Source organism: Eubalaena glacialis, chromosome 5 (genome assembly GCF_028564815.1).
Source record: "Eubalaena glacialis isolate mEubGla1 chromosome 5, mEubGla1.1.hap2.+ XY, whole genome shotgun sequence".
In the NCBI taxonomy this organism is placed as follows: domain Eukaryota; kingdom Metazoa; phylum Chordata; class Mammalia; order Artiodactyla; family Balaenidae; genus Eubalaena; species Eubalaena glacialis.
This window is the reverse complement of record NC_083720.1, coordinates 50,198,656-50,220,464: the sequence shown is the minus strand read 5'-3', so window position 1 is coordinate 50,220,464 and position 21,809 is coordinate 50,198,656. Positions and strand designations below refer to the sequence as shown.

General features: G+C 37.9%; 1 protein-coding gene and 1 long non-coding RNA gene across 2 annotated transcripts in view; both read right to left on the bottom strand.

The window, feature by feature from the left end:
• Nucleotides 1–20,761, bottom strand: part of LOC133092056 (uncharacterized) — a 31,401-nt gene extending 10,640 nt beyond the window's left edge. Inside the window, exons 1-2 of the long non-coding RNA XR_009701015.1 lie at nucleotides 19,973–20,761; nucleotides 19,099–19,222 (exon numbers count right to left, since the gene is read on the bottom strand). This is a non-coding gene — a long non-coding RNA (uncharacterized LOC133092056). The remainder of the gene's footprint in view (nucleotides 1–19,098; nucleotides 19,223–19,972) is intronic.
• Nucleotides 1–21,809, bottom strand: part of LOC133092055 (cytosolic beta-glucosidase-like) — a 138,165-nt gene that overhangs the window by 59,806 nt on the left and 56,550 nt on the right.

Sequence of the window (21,809 nt, the reverse complement as noted above, 5' to 3'; positions counted from 1 at the left end):
GAGTGTTCTTCCTATGTTTTCCTCTAAGAGTTTTATAGTGTCCGGTCTTACATTTAGGTCTCTAATCCATTTTGAGTTTATTTTTGTGTATGGTGTTAGGGAGTGTTCTAATTTCATTCGTTTACAAGTGGCTATCCAGTTTTCCCAGCACCACTTATTGAAGAGGTTGTCTTTTCTCCATTGTATATTTTTGCCTCCTATGACATAGATTAGTTGACCATAGGTGCGTGCGTTTATCTCTGGGCTTTCTATCCTGTTCCATTGATCTATATTTCTGTTTTTGTTCCAGTACCATACTGTCTTGATTACTGTAGCTTTGTAGTATAATCTGAAGGCAGGGAGTCTGTTTACTCCACCTCCATTATTTCCCCTCAAGATTGCTTTGGCTATTTGGGCTCTTTTGTGTCTGTAAAAAAATGCCATTGGTAATTTAATAGGGATTGCATTGAATCTGTAGATTGCTTTGGGTAGTATAGTCATTTTCATAATATTGATTCTTCCAATCCAAGAACACGGTATATCTCTCCAACTGTTTGTGTCATCTTTGATTTCTTTCATCAGTGTCTTATAATTTTCTGAGTACAGGTCTTTTACCTCCTTAGGTAGGTTTATTCCTAGGTATTTTATTCTTCTTGTTGCAGTGGTGAATGGGATTGTTTCCTTAATTTCTCTTTCTGATCTTTCATTGTTAGTGTATAGGAATGCAAGAGGTTTCTGTGCATTAATTTGGTATCCTGTAACTTTACCAAATTCATTGATTAACTCTAGTAATTTTCTGGTGGCATCTTTAGGATTCCCTATGTATAGTATCATGTCATCCGCAAACAGTGACAGTTTTACTTCTTCCTTTCCAATTTGTATTAATTTTATTTCTTTTTCTTCTCTGATTACCGTGGCTAGGACTTCCAAAACTATGTTGAATAATAGTGGCAAGAGTGGACATCCTTGTCTTGTTCCTATCTTACAGAAAATGCTTTCAGTTTTTCACCATTGAGAATGATGTTTGCTGTGGGTTTGTCATATATGGCCTTTATTACGTTGAGATAGGTTCCCTCTATGCCCACTTTCTGGAGAGGTTTTGTCATAAATCTGTGTTGAATTTTGTCAAAAGTTTCTCTGCATCTATTGAGATTATCATATGGTTTGTATTCTTCAGTTTGTAAACATGGTGTATCACACTGATTGATTTGCATGTATTGAAGTATCCTTGCATGCCTGGGATAAATCTCACTTGATCATAGTGTATGATCCTTTTAATGTGTTGTTGGATTCTGTTTGCTAGTATTTTGTTGAGGATTTTTGCATCTATATTCATCAGTGATATTGGTCTCTAATTTTCTTTTTTGGTAGTATCTTTGTCTGGTTTTGGTCTCAGGGTGATGGTGGCCTTGTAGAATGAGTTTGGGAGTGTTCCTTCCTCTGCAATTTTTGGAAGAGAAGGATGGGTGTTAGCTGTTCTCTAAATGTTCGATAGAATTCACCTGTGAAGCCATCTGGTCCTGGACTTTTGTTTGTTGGAAGATTTTTCATCACAGTTTCAATTCCATTACTTGTGATTGGTCATTTCATATTTTCTATTTCTTCCTGGTTCAGGCTTGGAAGGTTATACCTTTCTAAGAATTTGTCCATTTCTTCCAGGTTGTCCATTTTATTGGCATAGAGTTGCTTGTCTCTTAGGATGCTTTGTATTTTTTGTGGTGTCCATTGTAACTTCTTTTTCATTTCTAATTTTATTGATTTGAGTCCTCTCCCTCTTTTTCTTGATGAGTCTGGCTACAGGTTTATCAATTTTGTTTATCTTCTCAAAGGACCAGCTTTTAGTTTTATTGATCTTTGTTATTGCTTTCTGTGTTTCTATTTCATTTATTTCTGCTCTGATTTTTATGATTTCTTTCCTTCTACTAACTTCGGGTTTTGTTTGTTCTTCTTTCTCTCGTTCCCTTAGGTGTAAGGTTAGATTGTTTATTTGGGATTTTTCTTGTTTCTTGAGGTAGGATTGTATTGCTATAAACTTCCCTTTTAGAACTGCTTTTGCTGCATCCCATAGGTTTTGGATCGTCGTGATTTCATTGTCTTTTGTCTCTAGGTATTTCCTGATTTCCTCTTTGATTTCTTCAGGGATCTCTTGGTTATTTAGTAACGTATTGTTAGGCCTCCATGTGTTTGTGTTTTTTACATTTTTGCCCTGTAATTGATTTCCAATCTCATTGCTTTGTGGTTGGAAAAGATGCTTGATACAATTTCAATTTTCTTAAACTTACTGAGGCTTGATTTGTGACCCCAGATGTGATCTATCCTGGAGAATGTTTCGTGCACACTTGAGAAGAAAGTGTAATCTGCTGTTTTCGGATGGAATGTCCTATAAATATCAATTAAATCTATCTGGTCTATTGTGTCATTTAAGGCTTGTATTTCCTTATTCATTTTCTGTCTGGATGATCTGTTCATTGGTGTAAGTGAGGTGTTAAAGTCCCCCACTATTATTGTGTCACTGTTGATTTCCATTTTTATAGCTGTTAGCATTTGCCTTATGTATTGAAGTGCACCTATGTTGGGTACATATATATTCATAATTGTTATATCTTCTTCTTGGTTATTATGTAGTGTCCTTCCTTGTCTCTTGTAACATTCTTATTTTAAAGTCTATTTTATCTGATATGAGTATTGCTACTCCGGCTTTCTTTTGATTTCCATTTGCATGGAATATCTTTTTCCATCCCCTCATTTTCAGTCTGTATGTGTCCCTTGGTCTGAAGTTGGTCTCTTGCACACAGCATATATATGGGTCTTGTTTTGTATCCATTCAGTGAGCCTGTGTCTTTTGGTTGGAGCATTTAATCCATTCACATATAAGGTAATTATTGATATGTATGTTTCTATTACCATTTTCTTAATTGTTTTGGGTTTGTTTTTGTAGTTCCTTTTCTTCTCTTGTGTTTCCCATTTAGAGAATTTCCTTTAGCATTTGTTGTAGAGCTGGTTTGGTGGTGCTGAATTCTCTTAGCTTTTCCTTGTCTGTAAAGCTTTTGATTTCTCCGTTGGATCTGAATGAGATTCTTGTCAAGTAATCTTGGTTGTAGGTTCTTCCCTTTCATCACTTATATCATGCCACTCCCTTCTGGCTTGCAGAGTTTCTGCTGAGAACCTTATGGGAGTTCCCTTGTATGTTATTTGTCATTTTTCCCTTGTTGCTTTTAATAATGTTTCTTTGTCTTTAATTTTTGTCAATTTGATTACTATCTGTCTCAGCATGTTTCTCCTTGGGTTTATCCTGCCTGGGACTCTCTGCACTTCCTGGACGTGGGTGGCTGTTTCCTTTCCCATGTTAGGGAAGTTTTCAACTATAATCTTTTCAAATATTTTCTCAGATCCTTTCTCTCTCTTGTCTCCTTCTGGGACCCCTATAATGTGAATGTTGTTGCACTGAATGTTGTCCCAGAGGTCTCTTAGTCTGTCTTCATTTCTTTTCATTCTTTTCTCTTTATTCTGTTCCGCAGCAGTGAATTCCACCATTCTGTCTTCCAGGTCACTTATCGGTTCTTCTGCCTCAGTTATTCTGCTATTGATTCCTTCTAGTGTATTTTTCATTTCAGTCATTGTATTGTTCATCTCTGTTTGCTTGTTCTTTAACTCTTCTTGGTGTTTGTTCTTTAATTCTTCTAGGTCTTTGTTAAACATTTCTTGCATCTTCTCAATCTTTGCCTCCATTCTTTTCCGAGGTCCTGGATCATCTTCACTATCATTATTCTGAATTCTTTTTCTGGAAGGTTTCCTGTCTCCACTTCATTTAATTGTTTTTGGGGGGTTTTATGCTGTTCCTTCATCGTGTACATAGTCCTCTGCCTTTTCATTTTGTCTGTCTTTCTGTGAATATGTTCTTCGTTCCACCAGCTGCAGGATTGTAGTTCTTGCTTCTGCTGTCTGTCCTCTGGTGGATGAGGCTATCTAAGAGGCTTGTGCAAGCATCCTGATGGGAGGGACTGGTGGTGGGTAGAGCTGGGTGTTGCTCTGGTGGGCAGAGCTCAGTAAAACTTTAATCCACTTGTCTGCTAATGGATGGGTCTGAGTTCCCTCCCTGTTGGTTGTTTGGCCTGAGGTGACCCAGCACTGGAGGCTGCAGGCTCTTTTGTGGGGATAATGGCAGCCTCTGGGAGGGCTCATGCCAAGGAGTACTTCCCAGATCTTCTGCTGCCAGTGTCCTTGTCCCCGTGGTGGGCCACAGCCACCCCCTGCCTCTTCAGGAGACCCTCCAACACTAGCAGGTAGGTCTGGTTCAGTTTCCTATGGGGTCACTGCTCCTTCCCCTGGGTCGTGATGCACACACTACTTTGTGTGTGCCCTCCAAGAGTGGCATCTCTGTTTCCCCCAGTCCTGTCAAAGTCCTGCAATCAAATCCTGCTAGCCTTCAAAGTCTGATTCTCTGGGAATTCCTCCTCCCATTGCCAGACCCCCACGTTGGGAAGCCTTATGTGGGGCTCAGAACCTTCACTCCAGTGGGTGGACTTCTGTGGTATAATTGTCCTCCAGTTTGTGGGTCACCCACCCAGTGGTTATGGGATTTGATTTTATTGTGATTGCACCCCTACCATCTCATTGCAGCTTCTCCTTTGTCTTTAGATGTGGGGTATCTTTTCTGGTGAGTTCCAGTGTCTTCCTATAGATGATTGTTAAGCAGTTAGTTGTGATTCCGGTACTCTCGCAGGAGGGAGTGAGCACATGACCTTCTACTCCACCATCTTTAACCAATCCGCTACTATGTTTTTTCCCCTCTGATAATGAGTTCCCTATTAGTCAGTGGCTATTCAATTTTTCCTTTTTTAGCAACAGAGTCTTCCTTTCAAATGAAAATTTTTAGGGATTTCTAATAAATACAACCAATGAAAACTGATGTGCCCTGGAGCCCTAATTTCTCACCTTCTCTCAATACAATCTAACAGAGTCCCCAGAGATATCTCCATAGAACTCAAGGCCCCACAGCACACAGTCTGAATACTACTGCTGTAACGAATGGTTAATCCCTTTGCCAGGAAGCTATGTGGCAGTTTTCAAGCTTTCTGTCAACATCTATGGTCAGAACATTTGTATTCTCCCTTTCCCTCCTGGTTCTGGCTTACTAGCTTGTATTTCTTTTCATCAGGAACCTGAATATATAATAAAATGGCCCATCTTCGATAACTCACAAAAATTAATACCTCTCAACAAGTTAAATTGGCATTTAACTGTCCTCCCTACCATTATTCTGAATAAGAGAGATTTAACAGTGTTTGTGTTATTCAAAAAATAGTTTAAAAAATAGAAATACAAAAAGAAGATGATTTTTTAAAGAAGCATATCTCTCTTAAATAAAAGGAAAGCAATAAATGACTTAGATTGAATGCAATTACCCAAATTTATAAGAGAATCCTGCATCAGGAATATCAAGAGTTAAAACATAACTTAGACTTATTTGGGGAATCATTTCACAACATATATACAAATATTGTATCATTATATTGTACACTTGAAACTAATATAATGTTATATGTCAATTATATCTCAACAAAAAAAAATTTAAGTTAAAGAATAAGAAACTTCATATAAACTTTCCTCAACTACTGCCCAATACAAATATTCAATATGACATTTCTGGAATGTATTGGTACAAAAAACCAGTGAAGAGATTTTAACTTTAATTTTATGAACATTCTTAAGTTTTAACACTTTATGTTAAAATAAATTCATTTGTTCTGCCAAGGAGCTCTGATTCCATAATTAGGAAAATGTCACATTTTCTTAAAGAAGCCTCCTCAGTAAAAATTGACCATTTTTTGGTCAATGGTCAACTGATTGCAATTGACAATTCTAATATACCAAAGTTCAAAATCATGGTTCTCAGAAGATTCAGCATAGCCCTATAATGTAAGTATGGTTTGTCAAACATGAAACATGTTTGCAATAGTCAAACAAATATACGTTTGTTGTGCCTAGAGAAACAGTGATAGCATTACCATTGAGTTGTTGGTTTTAATATATGTCTATATAAGGAGAAAAAAAATTCACTTTGGGGTGAAATTACACACAGTAGTAGTAATAGGCAGCTTACCTTATCAACTGATCTATGGTTACCTAGTGAGTTTAGTCTCAGAGACAGCATAGGGTTAGAGTGCTAAGTGTTGCTTTCTGGCTATTCACCCAGGCTCCCTGTCTTCACCTAGCACACACCCAGACATTGCCAAGGAAGACCCTGTATTTTGACAGGAGTATCCTCACAAATCCTGGCTTCATACCAGGACCAACAGTCGCCTGATCTTGGAAAGCAAAATTAACTCTTCACCAGCTACCTGTCCGTGCTCCCCATTTAAAGGAAACCATCAGCCTCCTTCTGCAGCCACCACTGTATTCCCTAAGTACTGGGAATGTCAGCTGGGACGTGAAGGATATTATGGAAGAGAAGACTGTTGGTTGGAAGGGGGATTTCAGGGCAAGGCAGAGAGTTAAAGGAAGGCAGCATGAGGCCAGATAGAGGAGGACGGATGAATACTATGTCTTATGGTGATCAATTAAACCTCCAAAATCAATCTGCTTGCCTGAAAATCCACCTTACTTACTGAGATCACAAAGAAACTATACATCGATACATTTTTAAAGACTATTTCTAACACAAGTCAGTTGTTAACCCATCTTTTAAAGCAGCATGTGACATTATGTGGGGGACCAGACAAATGGGAGAAACGTGGATAATTCAAAGAAGAACCACAAAAATGATTAAATGCACAGCGAAGTTTTCATCTAGAAGGTTATGTAGCCTAAAGAGCCCAGTGAAGATGTCTAAAACACGATTGGATAAAAGTAAAGGTTGATGAAACACCAAGATAGATTGGTTACTAATGTCGGTTGAGATGTTCATCTCTAGAAATCCATAGGAAAAGAACGGGACAAGGCTCAGGGCTAGAAGATTTAGTTACTCGTCTGCACAAAATCAGACTGGATGACCAGTATTATGACCTTGTGATCAAAAATATGCAAAGGGCCTTGTGTAGACTCAGACTATTGTTTGAGAATATTTAATGGTTAATTCTAGAATTTCCACCAGGCAATAAAGTCAACATATTGACTCTGAGAATGGATATAAGGCTGGTGTGAAGTGAACCCACACAGCAAATGCCCAGTTGAACCACAGGGCAGAGCTTGGGTTCCAGAAATACACAATAAACTCCTTATTAGTCAGATAGTCAGGAAATGGAGTGCTCCAGCTAATCAAATATTTTCTGTTAATTGTTACCACATGCAGAAGGATTACAGATTTTTAAAGAATGAGAATATTAAAATACATTTAACACTGAAACTAAACTGATTATAATTTAATCTTTCTCTAATTATTCAGAATGCATTTCAGGGTCATCAAGAGAAATATAAATTATCAGTGCTTGATGACTGTGCAGGAAGTCACAGTTTTTCTAAAATCCTGGATAATAGACGCTGGGTAACAAAGAATTCACTGCATTCGTTATCATTTGGGGGACTTATGTGCCAAGCATTTTTCTAGGATACGAAGTATATCATTAATCCCCACCAAAAATAACACTTCACAGATGATGAACTGAGATTCATAAAGTTAGGAATAACTTGTCCAAGGTTAACAAAACAAGACAGGGTGCCAGAGCCAGATTTTGAGGGCAGAACTGTGTCTTTAAGGAATATGTTCTTTCACTATGTCAAACAAGCAAATTCTTGTTATGTAAAAGTATTCATAAAATTTTCTGCCTGTCTGTATAAAACTTAAGCACAGTCAGTGGGTCATACTATTTGTTTTTCCAGACACGCTTTAGAATTTTTCTCAGCCATTCTTGAGATTGCTACCATGTATTCATGAGGGCAGCAAACTCTGGGCATGAAATATTTTTGTAAGTTTGTTTGTTTTTTTTTTTTAATAAAAGGCCAACTGCTCATTCAAAGGATGAAGAATATAGCCTGAACATCTTCGGAAGAAAATATTTTAAGAGACTAAATTAGCACAGCCTCAGCCACATAACAAAATGTATATACTTAATATACATTCATTTACTCATATTTTATTCAGTGATCTAATTTTTGTGTTAATCCACTTATCTTTAACTATAAAATACATTGGGTTGGCCAAAAAGTTTGTTAGGGTTTTTCCATAACATCTTACAAAAAAACACGAACGAGCTTTTTGGCCAACCCAATATTTGAATTGCCTCGTCAAAGAACATGGTCATTTAAAATTATTTAAGACTTTAGGCTGGATTTACATCTATAAAAGAAATGAATCCAACTTGTTAGGGGAGAAAAAAGTTATTTCATAAACAGGTGTGGTACATTCCTTCTCCCATCATCTACTTTTTAGTCCCAAACTCATTCACAATTTCACCTGAGACATTTATGGTTTCTTGTTCACCCGTATTCACAAGCACCAATTAACATTCTTCAAGGCTCAAATGCCTTTTCTTCCTCCACACATAATGGTTTCACTTATCTCTAAAGCAGACAGTGATTCCTATAATGGAATATCACAAACAAAGGGGGAAAGTGGCTAAACTTTAGAAGGGCATGGAATCATCTCCGGCCATGATACTGTTTCATTAGCTAATCTCATTCACACCAAGGAGACGTTGCACTTCTGAGATGACCCTCATCAAAGAGACTGGCCTTCTTGCTGCATGTAGCATTTCCAGATAAGCCTTAAGAAGCCTTAAAAGGAACTATTTTCATCTCTAGCACCATGCTGATATTTTCATTGTATTGAAGAAAATGCTACCTAAACAGTAACTTGGGGTCAAAGGAGCCCTGATTAGAGTTATCTCTCTGCTCAAAAATTCAGAATAAAAATACAGACTTCCCATATCTGAAGTCTCTCCCCAGAATTATGGCGGGAAGGTAATTCTGAAATCTGATCCTCCCTTCTAATTCAGGATCTTGCCCAGCGACAAAAGTTTCATGCTCAAGTTAAATTTAAAGAAAGTTAAAATTACTGCACTGCCTAACTGAATTAAATTATGCATTTATGGTGAAGCTTGAAAATCATACTTAACTGTCTTAAAACTTGATAGATTAGGTGGTGCTTGCCATGATCATGTTTTGAAAGGTGATTTCACTGCTCATGATTGTAACTGCCGTGGAGTTGTTCAATTGGGAATTTTCCTCTAATGCTTTGAACTGATTTGTTCATTCAATTTCCTATCTGAGATTTTATACTCTCCACAGTAACTTTGTAAAACTTGAATCTGAGGTGACCCTTCTGTTTCTGAACTCCAAGGGATAACTTTCTCTGGGGAAGAAAAGTGAGGTTCATTTTCAATACAAATGAATAAAGGAGGAAACACCCAGATTGAAGGTCAAGAAAATGTTACCTGGAAACTGAATCAATGTCAATAGAATCAGTTCATTGGAGAGCAAGGTCTAATTTTATGCCCAGATAAAAAAGGTGTTCACATTTCAAATTAAGTAGCTGGATGAGAAGAATGAAGAAAGTTCTTTTAAAAAGACTATTAATTATAATTTTTTTAATTATAATTTTTTTTTAAATAGCCTAAGAAATTACCAAGAGTTCTAATAAAATATGATCTTTGACATACCTGCCTAGAAAGAATATTTAGAGGGTCACATAATTCTTAAACTGGAAGGATCCCAAAAGAATAGCTAGTTCAAGCCTTTTATTCTTCAAATGAAGAAACTGAGGCACAGAGAGGTTAAGTGCATTTATAGAAAGAAGGTTAAAAAACTTTAGCATAGATTTCAATTATTGTCACAACACACCCAAGTTTAATGTCAAAAGGGTATAATTAGCACTCATGCCTAATCCTGATGCATGAAAATTGTTCTAATAGTAAAAACAATCTACCATTTATTTAAATTCTTTTAAAAAGCAAAATGGTGGTATAAATCTAATATTCATTGAAATTCTGGAGAGTAATTCAGTTTTCCTGCTAATGTAGGTTCAATCTCCTAGTCACTCATTAAACATTTACTTAGCACTTACTGAATGCTAAGTATAGAACCAAAAACCCCAAAACTGTATTCTGGTTAGAATTCTGTCTGTAAAAAAATGGTGCATAAAATCTTACTACACACTGCTCTTGCCTGTGAATGCTTATACGTTTTAATAACTTCCATTTTCTCCTAAAAATTGTTTTTTCCCTTCCTTTCAAGGATTATAATGGGCATTGTCTTCAAAAATCAAAGTGTTTCCCAGGTTCCATCTATTCAGTTGGCTTATTCAACAAGTATTCAATTGTGACAGGGCAGCAGTTGTACGAGGGTCTCATGAATCAGTTTATGGCACCAATGTTTAATGTTTTATTCATAATATTGTTGATTTTCTTGTATACAGTGTCAGGCTCAATAATGAAAAAACAATATAGGATGTAGTTAACCAGGAATTTACTCAATGACAAGCTTGGGAAAGCTGGCAGAAACAATATTTATGTCACTGTAGAGCAATTGTCCAGCATAAATAATATCAAAGTTATAAATAGGTAAGATAAGACCACAGAGGGGAAGGCCATAGAACTGGTGAGACTAACACTGCTTAAGGTCTAATTAGCAACGCTGCAAATCCAGAGACTCATTTTCTTAGTGCACCCAGAGCTAATCTCCACTGACGAGCTCACAAGACTTCGATTTATAAGACATAATGTCAATGTAATAATTTATAGTGGGGAATATCCTTTTCCAAGATTTGGAAAACTCCAAAAGTTTCCTGAGTTTCCTGAGTAGGAATGGCTAACACCTGGCTATCCACTTCTCCCTCTTCTTTCCAAGAGCCCACAGCTGTCCAACAGAATCCTTCTTAACACAGTTATCCAGGCAATCCCTGCCAATCACACTAAGAGAAATTCTACTAGCCTTGTTCCAAAGCAGGTTCTTAGATAACTAAGAGGCCAGGTGGTAATCAGGTTATTTTGGAGATCAGAAAATAAGAGCTGATGTAGACAGACAATTGAGGACCACTTCACCTGGGGAAAACCTGAGATGTTCACCTTCTCTCAATTCCAATAGCCCTCTCAACACCTGAATATTCCAGTATTGCTCTCTCCCCAAACAGGTGAAAAAAGTCATCATCTCTTCAAACTCCTGTTTCCATTTCCTTTGGATATATACCCAGAAGTGGATTTTGCTGTATCATATAGTAGTTCTATTTTTAATTTTTTCAGGAACCTCCATACTGTTTTCCATGGTGGCTGAATCAATTTACATTCCTACCAACAGTGTACAAGAGTTCTTTTATCCCCACATCCTCGCCAATAATTATCTCTAGTCTTCTTGATGATAGTCAAGAGATATATGAACTCCTATGTTTATTGCAGCATTATTGACAATAACCAAGATATGGAAACAACCTAAGTGTCCATCAACAAATGATCAACAGATCTACAGATGAATGTATAACAATGAAGTTTTGATATATACATACATACACACACACACACACACACACACACAAACACACAGCAGACTATTATTCTGCCATGAGAAGAAGGAAAAGTAATCCTGCCATTTGCAACAACATGGATGGAACTTGAGGGCATTACACAAAGTGAAAAGTCAGACAGAAAAATACAAATATTGTATAAAATCACTTACATGTGGAAACTAAAAAGCCAAACTTGTAAAAACAGAGAGTATAATGGTGGTTACCAGAGGCTGGGGGTGGAGGGAGATGTTCTTTAAGGGTACAAACTATGAACTAATCAATAAATAGGTAAGTTCTGGAGAGCTAATGCACAGTATAGTGATTATAGTCAGCAATACTGTATTATAAACTGCAAAGTTGCTAAGAGACTAGATCTTAATTGTTCCTACTGCCAAAAATAAAAAGGAAATAATAACTGTAACATATTAGAGGTTTTAGCTAACACTAAGGTGGTGATATTATAATATATAAATATATCAAATCAACATGTTGTACACCTTAAACTTATACAATGTTATATCTCAATTATACTTCATTTTAAAAAGCATTATCAAATCCTTATTTTTGCCTCTTTTTCAAGATTCTATTGAGTCTACTCTTTATATTGGAAAAATAGATTTTCTTCAGATAAATTATACTTTGATTATTTTACAGGTCTCTTTTACAGTTATAAAAATACACTTGCACTTCTGTTTGCTGCTACATCAACACAAAAACTACTGGACAGATTGTTCTAAAAATGGAGGATGAGCTTGGAATCATCTAAATAAATTTTTTAAAGGCTGTATAGTAGTATTAAAATTCACTGGGTCTGATGTGGTGGAGAACCTTAAGTAATTATCCCCTCAAAACAGTTGGAACTGAATTAAAAAGAAGCCCAAGGGAATGTCCATCTGTGGGGGCAGAGCATATGTATTAGAATGCTATGGAAATAGAAGATAAAGAACGGTTTCTAATCAGGAAGCACAAGGGCAGATGTGTGATTGAGCTGCTTCTCAAATGGGCAACTCCATGAAACCTGTTCCCAGGAAGCAGATGCACCAGGTTCTATGTTTCTAAGAGGGTGTGCCTGTTAAATGGTGTATGTTCCTGATCACATCAGTATGGGCCTCACCTGGATTAAGTCTGGTGAAGTAGTTCAACAACAGCAGTGTGTGTGTGTGTGTGTGTATGTGTGTGTGTGTGTGTGTGATTCTGAGCTTTGCCAAGCACCACACCAGTCACTTGGTCATAGAACACGTTCTCTCAAACCCCTAATCTGATCCCACTGTCATAGCCCTTCAGAAACGTGCAGGAAAACAAAAACCATAGAATATGAGAATTGTAAATGTTGACAGGATCTGGATAATGGGCACCAAACACTTCCCTTTGCAGTGGAGAACACTAAGGTCCAGATTATGTATTTTTGGCCAGAGTGATGATGTCCTTAAAGGTGTAAAGTAACTATATCAAACATGAGAATAATATCTAACATTTTAAGGTGCTCAGGACATACATATACATAAATTATTTTATTTTCACAACTGACTTTGGGTTAGGCAGGATGGCAATTAGCATCTGTCCCATTTAACAGGTGAGGAGGTTGACATTCAGAGAGTCCTAATGAGAACTTCCCCAAGGGCACACCACAAGAACCCAGGACTTAGTCTTCACTCTTCAGACCCTTCAGACTTTCTACTCTGCCACCCTTCATACGGGAGAATGGAAGACAAAGGTAAGTATGCTACTGAACTTTGGGGAGAGGTAGGGGAGAAGCAATAGGGGAAGGTCATCTGGCATATCTCTGCTTAAGGTTTACTCTGTAATCTTTGGCTGTCTGAGTTTATGTGTGGTCTGAGTATGTAGGTTGATGGAATACAGATATATTGGAAATTGTTTTCTTCATGACTTTTCAAATGCTACAAGTCCGTACACTAGCACACACAAACAATTCTTGTGCACGGCCTTCGGATCTCATTCTTCCTTCTCTGTTCCGATCTTGACTCCTCTTCGCTAGCTCCATCCAGTCCAGGAAGGAGCAACAGTATTAAATGCATCTGACATTCCACCCCACACGTTCCCAAAGCTGTGAGTTCTCCGTGAGCTATGAGATGAACTGCTCCATAGGGCTAGGTTGACAAAGGTTTACTTTGAGAAGCAATAAAACAATAGACATGGAGTGAAACTCTATATTCAGGTAATTGAGTCTCTATTCTGAGCTTGCAATGGATTTTTAATAGGTTCATTTTTCCAAAAGGTCAATGTCTCAAACTTTGAGATCCTTCCCTAATTCTTAGGATTTTTTTAATGCACATTTAGAAAAACACAGGTGCTTAACACATTTTGTCCAGTTAAATGGGCCTCTGTGGTCTGAAACTGACATAGGCAGGTGGCTGCCAGGTCTGCACCACTTTCAGAAATGGATGTTATTTCTCCTTTCCTGGTTCTCCATGGGAAGTGAGGGAGGGAGAATGCTGACAGACAACAGCAGGGTGATTCTGTGCTCAGCATCCTGTCTTGGTGGTATACCCAAGCTGCAAGATTTATAACCTTCTTGTTACAATGCATCAGCTTCAACACTTTCAGTGAAGTCTTCAATAAATTTGATGACATCTTGCTGAGGGGTTTTGTCATTAAAAGCCTAAAGCTGGTCATTAACAAATCTTCTCTGCAATCATCTACTACTGTGCTAACTCAGGCATGGATCTCACTGGAAAGTTGGGCTGGCTCAGAAACTTTCCAGAAGGCTGCATTTTTTTTTTTTTTTTAATTTATTTATTTATTTATGGCTGTGTTGGGTCTTCATTTATGTGCGAGGGCTTTCTCTAGTTGCGGCAAGTGGGGGGCACTCTTCATCGCGGTGCACGGGCCTCTTACTATCGCGGCCTCTCTTGTTGCAGAGCACAGGCTCACGACGCGCAGGCTCAGTAGTTGTGGTTCACGAGCCCAGTTGCCCCACGGCATGTGGGATCTTCCCAGACCAGGGCTCGAACCCGTGTCCCCTGCATTGGCAGGCAGACTCTCAACCACTGCGCCACCAGGGAAGCCCCAGAAGGCTGCATTTTTTTTTTCCTGTGTGGGGTATATTTCTTTAGGGAAAGAAAATACAGTTCCCAATCATTTCATCATTTATTTCTCATTATCCATTGACTAACTCTTCTCTGATATAGACAACCAAATTCAACAAACATGTGTAGAAAGCTACTACATGACAGAAACGGTGCTCTGGGCTGAAGATATAATTATAAAAAAGACACAGCTCCAACTCTCAGAGGGCTCAGAGATGCCCCCCAAAATTAACCGTCATTATGGAATCTTTCTTAATGTACCAGACTCTGTATGTAGGCTTTATATGCATTATCTTGTTCATTTTTCACCATGTTTTAGAAGATAGATGTTCTTATTATCCCCATTTTAAAAATTAGATGGCTGAAGTGTTGTTTGCTTAAGACTTTTCCCCAAATTATTGAACTTGTAAGTGGAAGAACTAAATTTCAAACCCATGTCTTGCCTGACTTCAAGCTAGTTGATCTACTCCAAACAGGACTGGGCCAGGAAGAAGGCAAAGACCATGACATTCCAGTTGGGGAAAGATTGGGAACCAAGCCAAGAACAGGCATATATTCAGTAGGTGTGAGGAGCAGGTTGAACCCAACTGGAATCCCCTTTTAGGAGAGTTTAGGTCATGGGTCAAGTATCACCCATTGAGAATAACTTCCCCTGATTTCCCACACTTTCTCACCTGCTCAACAACATTCAGATTATTGAGGTATCCCTTCGTGTGTGATTACGTACGAACTTAAACTTGCCTGCTGGCTCCAGAGCAGCAAGGACTGGTGTAAATTTTATGAATATAATAAAGATTCATATCATGTGAGAAAAGCCTAACTCTTTGAAGATCACTGCTCCCTGAGCTTTTACAAAAATTCCTGTGGCAGAACAACTCCAGGTACCCAGTTGATTGACAGTTGTTTCTGCTGCAATGATTTGATTTTTCACCTGATCTGGCAACCTCTCCAAAGGAATAACGAATGGAGGGAGGTCCTGGCTGCTTTGTCCTCCACAGGGTTCAATCATAAATAGCCAGAGGGCCAATGTTACAACAGTCATTCAGAGGTTTCCCAAAAAGAATGATGGAGAAAACTGCAGACGTGGGGGAATGTTCTGCCATAACTTAGAGACTTGAGGGAAGATGGAATTTTTTTTTAATGTCTTGGTATTCTATTTCTTAAATAATAAGGAAAATAACTTGGGGTGATAAATATGTTCTTTAAAATGCACATTTTGTAATAATAATAATTACACCATTTGTTGAGGGCCTACCATGTGCCAGGCAATTGCTTGGGGTGTTTAACACAATAGCTTATTAAACAAAATCTTTTCAACAACTCTGCCAGGGAAAGTGTTATCCCATTTTTACTGCTGAACAAACTGAGAGTTTGGGAGTTTGAACCTTTTGCCCGTCCTTGAATAACTGGAACTGGAATGCAAGCCTAGTTCTATGTTATTTACAGTGTTTTTGTCTCCACTGTGTCGCTTTTCTCTCATCTATATCTGCATTAATTAAAACACAATCTATTTAAAGGCATTTAAATAATGCAATGATTAAAAAGGTGTTAGCTGATTTTTTTTTCTTGAAATGACATTTTTCCTCTTTTCTTATTTTTTCTTTCCCAAAAGGAAACAGAAACATTAGTTTTCTTTTTACTGCTCAATTAATTGCTGTGGGATTTTACCTGAAGCGATTAGTAAGACCTCCAGGCAGACGCCATTGATCCAACTATGGTGTCATTATGTGCCTGTCCGGATGCGTGATGTTGGAGGGAGGGCTTTTTTCATGGGAATCACAAAGCCATAGTCCATCTGACTCCCTGGGTTCTGGAGGGCTCCCACCTGCAGCTCTTCCCACAAATGTCTTCCTCGGTCTGTTATTATTTTTAATTGCGCACAAGGTGGTTCTTACTAGTAAGGTTCTCACCAACCAAGATCATCGGCGCTACCTTGGAGGCGTCTCAGGAAATTGATCAGTAACTTCAGCTCTGCGCCTCTGACACAGGCAGGATACAGGGTGTCTGAGTTTTGTCCAAGGTCGTAGGACCTGTCGGCTGTTGCAGAAGCAGAATGAAGCACTTTCAAAGAATCTATGCAAGCCCAGGGCACCAAAGGTGAGGAAGTTTCGAGAAGTGTGGTGGGACAAGCAAGCACTCTGAGTCAGAAAGCCCAATACCAACCGTAGTAGTAATAATAATAATAATATACACATTCTGCCTTGTTCTAGTAAATATTACTTAGTAACTTGGTGATCTTGAGCAAATGACTTAGCTTCTTTGAAACTCAGTTTGTTCATCTGTAAATTAGGAGCAATGACCTCATCTCACTGTTTTGACAATAAAATGAGATGATGGCATCAATTAAGACTTTCTTTGTTCCAAGTGATAGAAATCCAGTCAGAAGCAGATGAAGCAGAAAGAGCACTTAGTTGTAAGTAAAAGTAATGTTTCTCAAGAACATACATGCAACTGGTTCTGAAGAAAAACTGGAATTAGAGGTGCAAGTGCCCTCCTGAATCTCTCCCCGTTTCTTGTCTCCATTTCCCTTGGGGCACCTGCAGCTCACCTTCTCACTACCCCTCAGCTTTACATGGCAAGGCATAGCCACCAATGGCCTGCCAAGGTCAATCCAAGCTATGAGACAAACAAACTGATTGGTCCAAGTTTTAAATCCTAGGGAAGAACTGAGATTGGACCAGCTCATGTCATGTGCCTATATCTAGACCAATCAATTATCTATTGACAAACAGCAGTATTTTATTCTACTTACATGGCCCCCGGTATGGTAAGTCTAAGGATGGGGGGAGGTGGGTATTTCATAGAAAAAAACGGATTCATTAGTAGAAAAGAGAGTTTCACTGCAGATGAAAAAATTGGTGTCCACTACAACAACATATGAAAAATAGCTATCACTATACCCAGTCCAGAATATACACTTAATATAGGGTTTTTGGTCAATGTGTACATTTCTGCACATTTTGAAAGGCTACATATTTTTTAAAAATCAAAATAAATACAATATTGTGTGTTAATTACAATGAATATAAATTATCTAATGTTAAGAATCAGAAGAGATTGTAGATGCTGTGAAAAATTAATGGTTTAAGTACGTGATACTTTTTACATCAATTCAAAAGTACAATAGAAATTCAACAAGTTCAAAAACAGGATTTTGTTCCTAACCCTATTCTCTCCTGTCGCTCACAAACCAAATCTTCTCACATTTTCTACTCTTGCCTTCAATAACTTTTCTATCTTTAAGTTATCTTAGTTTGAGGGTCTTAAAGATCTAAGGGACTGTATAAAGTACTTGAAACAATTTCAGAGAGCAATGAAATGTCCTTATGTTAGCACTAAACAGAGCACCAAGCTAGGAATGAAGAAAGCCAATTTCTATTTTTTTCTCTCTTTTCCCTAACATACACAGAACAATTTTGGACGAGTCGTTTGTGGTCCCTATGGGATCCATAAATCTGATGATGGTAACTAGCCTACTTGTCTCTTGGGGTGAAGCTGGGAACATCAGTGTATTAACTATGAATAGGGTCATTTATAGGGAGAAGTGGGGAGAATCTCAGAAACCTAGAGATTTCCTTTTCTTATCAGATGGGGAATTCCCACACAGAGGACGAATCCGTTTTGTCTGTAATACAAAAGAATGATTTTACTTGGATCAATTTGTAGGAATCCAATTGCCCTCTGTCAATAAACTCCAGGCCCAGGTGAGGGACTGAGTCAATATATTTTAGGTTTAGGAAAGAAACCACTTTATGTCACTTTCCAGAATTCCTTCTGGCTGATTCCAGTATGTTACTATTTTGGAAAGAATCATTCCAGGACCTCTCAAACAGAATGATGAGAAATAACTGTGCCTATCATGGTTAAAAAAAGGAAATTGAAAATCTAATTTTGCATTGAATTTTGTTGCTATGATATTATTCCTTTACAGGGAGGAGAAATTAAATTTACGAAGCAACAGTGTTCCAAGTGGTAGCTAAAAGGGAGAAATTAACTGGAGTATAGAAATGTGTGTTACCAGTTGAAGATTATTCCTTCACATTTGTTTTCAAATATGAAAAGAATCCCATCAGGGAAAACAAGATACCAGAATAATAATATTGTCTTGAAACAAAATTCACAGATTCTATATGACAAAAAAAAACTGTTTCTGCTGCTTGGTAACAGTTTAAATGAAACATGCATTGACTGAAGACGCATAGCACTTTAAAGTTTATTGAACAAATACTAACTTTTGTCCTTTAAGAATTCTGTCAATTCATTTCTTGGTAGTTAGGATATTAAAATATGCAAATAAACATGCTCTAGTTGGTCACAGCTGATCTTTTTGTAATAACTGAGGTTCTCTCCCAACAGTCACCACTCCTTCTATTCATGTCACCTTCACCCAGGAGTCACAAAATGCTGAAGACAGTCGCTTTTTACTTGCTTAAACTTCAGCAGGTTGAAGCTAGACCAAAATCCTCACCTTCCTCTTTCCTAAATACTTTTTCTCCCCTCTCTCTTAATTACATGGCTTTACACTGATTTACATGAATTTCAGCTTTCAAAATCATTGGTCTTTGCTGAATGCAAATAGGCACATGGGAAAATTATATTAAGCTTGCACAATTGATCTTTCATCATTTCAAATGGTACCTTTGAACAGCTCCTGAAATGTCTGTCTGAAATACTCCTAGCGCAGAGCATCATCAAAAGATGTCGGGTCACCCTGGGGAAACCCATTCTCTGTGATGTAAATTACAGGGTTATTATACATATCCTGGAATGAGAAAGCAGAAGTTTTATTCCAAACAGATGTTTTTAAAAAAAAAAAGCTCATTATATCAGGTGCATTCCCCTCTACCTTCTCTAAACTACAACCCCAAAACTAGTTTTCATCAAATTGCACTGACCCTATTAACTTAATTTTCTGCGTGCTGACCTTTTATAACTAACAATGGAAAAGAAAAACTGTGCAAATATCCATGAAGACAGTCAAATGACTTCTGTTATAATGAGAAGACAGAAGTATCTTTCTTCCATCAGCATCTGCTGATTGTCATTTCTCCTTAACCCCTTGGTCCCTCCCAGCAGCTACAGCCTCTATCCCGCCACACAGCAGGAATCCTAAAAACTGATAACTTAAAATTTTTAATTTCAGCTACCTGGATGCCATCCAGTGTAACAGAGACCCAAAAAGGATCCAGCTATTTCAACCCTTATTATCCCTTTTAGTAATTCCAGTTGTGACCCCAGCCTGAAAAATATGTCCAAGTTACTGTAGCCACAACTGAATTTAATTTAATTTAGGATTTAATTTAATCCTAAGTTTAATAATAGCTTTGAAGCCCTTTATCAGCTAGTTAACCCCCATCGACTTAAATCCTAATCATCTTTTCCCAGGCCAACAAATGTATATGCTGTTGCCTAAATCATTCTTTGTTCGGGTTCTTATACACACAGACATATGCCTGTCTTCCCATCTTCCCATGTTTGAATACACGTGGACGCAAACAAAAGGTGCATTTACCTTAATGTATTTCAGTAGTTTACGTATTCCCCATGGCACCACATAGACCCAGTCCAAACTTATACAAGATGGGTCTCGAAAAACTTCAACTTCCGCATTCTGGAGTAAACCCAGTTCTCCTTTCTTGTTCTCCTGGTACTTGACTCAGCAAGTCATATAATTCTGCACAGCAAAGAAATCAGCAGTGCCTTTGATCATTTTCTTCTCTTCTTCTGTAAATTCTTGAAGCCTGGACGATGGAAAACCTTGTTTTTTACTCATGAGGGCAACCTGCGACTTGACAACTTCAGGATAATCGCCGTCAATAAATATGGGCTTAGCAAAGAAATCCAACTGGAAAGCCATGGCTTTTAGCTGCTTCCTGGTCAGACACTGAGTTGGGATCTGCTGGTTCCACCCAGCCAGCAAAAATTGAGAGAGACACCATTCCTTTCTGCTCTTTTCAGAATAAGGATTCATAGCTGTGCCAGGATCTGGCATGAGCTTTAATCAAATTATGAGCTGCTTGAGAAACTTTAGTTCCAACGTAAGGCACACCAGGAGAAAATGCACCACACTCATATGCCAGCAGGGCAAAAATATTAGGCTCATTTATAGTGATCCACTGCTTGACTCGATCCCCAAATGTACTGAAGCAAAACCGGGCATATTTGTCGAAGGATTCAGCGATTGCCTCTGACAACCAACCTCCTTGGTCTTCCAAGGCCTGAGGCAAATCAAAGTGATAGAGGGTCACTATGGGCGTGACCCCAATTGTTAACAAATCATCGATGATCTTGTTGTAATAGTCAATTCCTAGAAGAAAAATAAAAGAAAGTATAAGAAAAGTTATTTTTAGTACATTGACAATAAATAAGGATTGGGAGAGGATCAGGAATAATAATATCCTAAATGACTTTAAACCAAAATAAGGTTCATTACTTTCTACCTATAATCAATTAAAGCCTGGGAGGAAACATGAAGAAGTCCAAGGAAGACTGGCTGATCAGAGAGGGAAATGTGATGGGGCAACACGACTGTGGAAGATGTATGTTCTGAAAGGGATTCACTTGGGCAAGTCGGTATCACTTAACTTTGTGTTATTGGCACGCTTATTGATACTATTTTATTTGTAGGGGGGAAGGATAAATTAGGAGTTTAGGATTAACATATACACACTACTATATATAAAACAGATAACCAACAAAGACCTACTGTGAAGCACAGAGAACTATACTCAATATTTTATCCTAACCTATAAGGCAAATTAATCTGAAAAAATAGATATATATGTATAACTGAATCACTTTGCTGTGTACCTAACACAACATTGTTAATCTACTTCAATTAAAAATTATATTTATATGTTCATATTAAAAAAAAAGAAATTATTTTATTTGCTTGTTTGTATGTAGATCAACTCCACTTGAATACAAGCCCCCTGATAATAAGGGCCTATCTATCTAATTTATCTCTGGATCCCCCAAATCCTGGGACAATCCCAGAAATTTAGTAGAGACTCAATAAATAGTTGTTGAATGAATAAATAGATTTCAAAAGTATTCAATATAAGTAAAGAAATTGAACCCAATGGCTGCCTTAGTGCTTCTCCAGACCCATCAGTCTCACAAGTCTAGGAAGAGAGACCCACTGATCATGGACAAGGGCTCAGCATCGGTCCCAGAGTGTGGGTTACAAGGGCAGTGAGCCAGGGGCGTGGCACATTAAGGAATGCTCAGTTGGGGAGTTTGCTCTAAATTTCTGACATAGTCCATGGGAATACACAGCTACCCTTGGCTCTCAGCTGATTCTCCCAGCACTGCATGTGTGAGAGAGAGAGTTTTTGGATGTGGCAGAG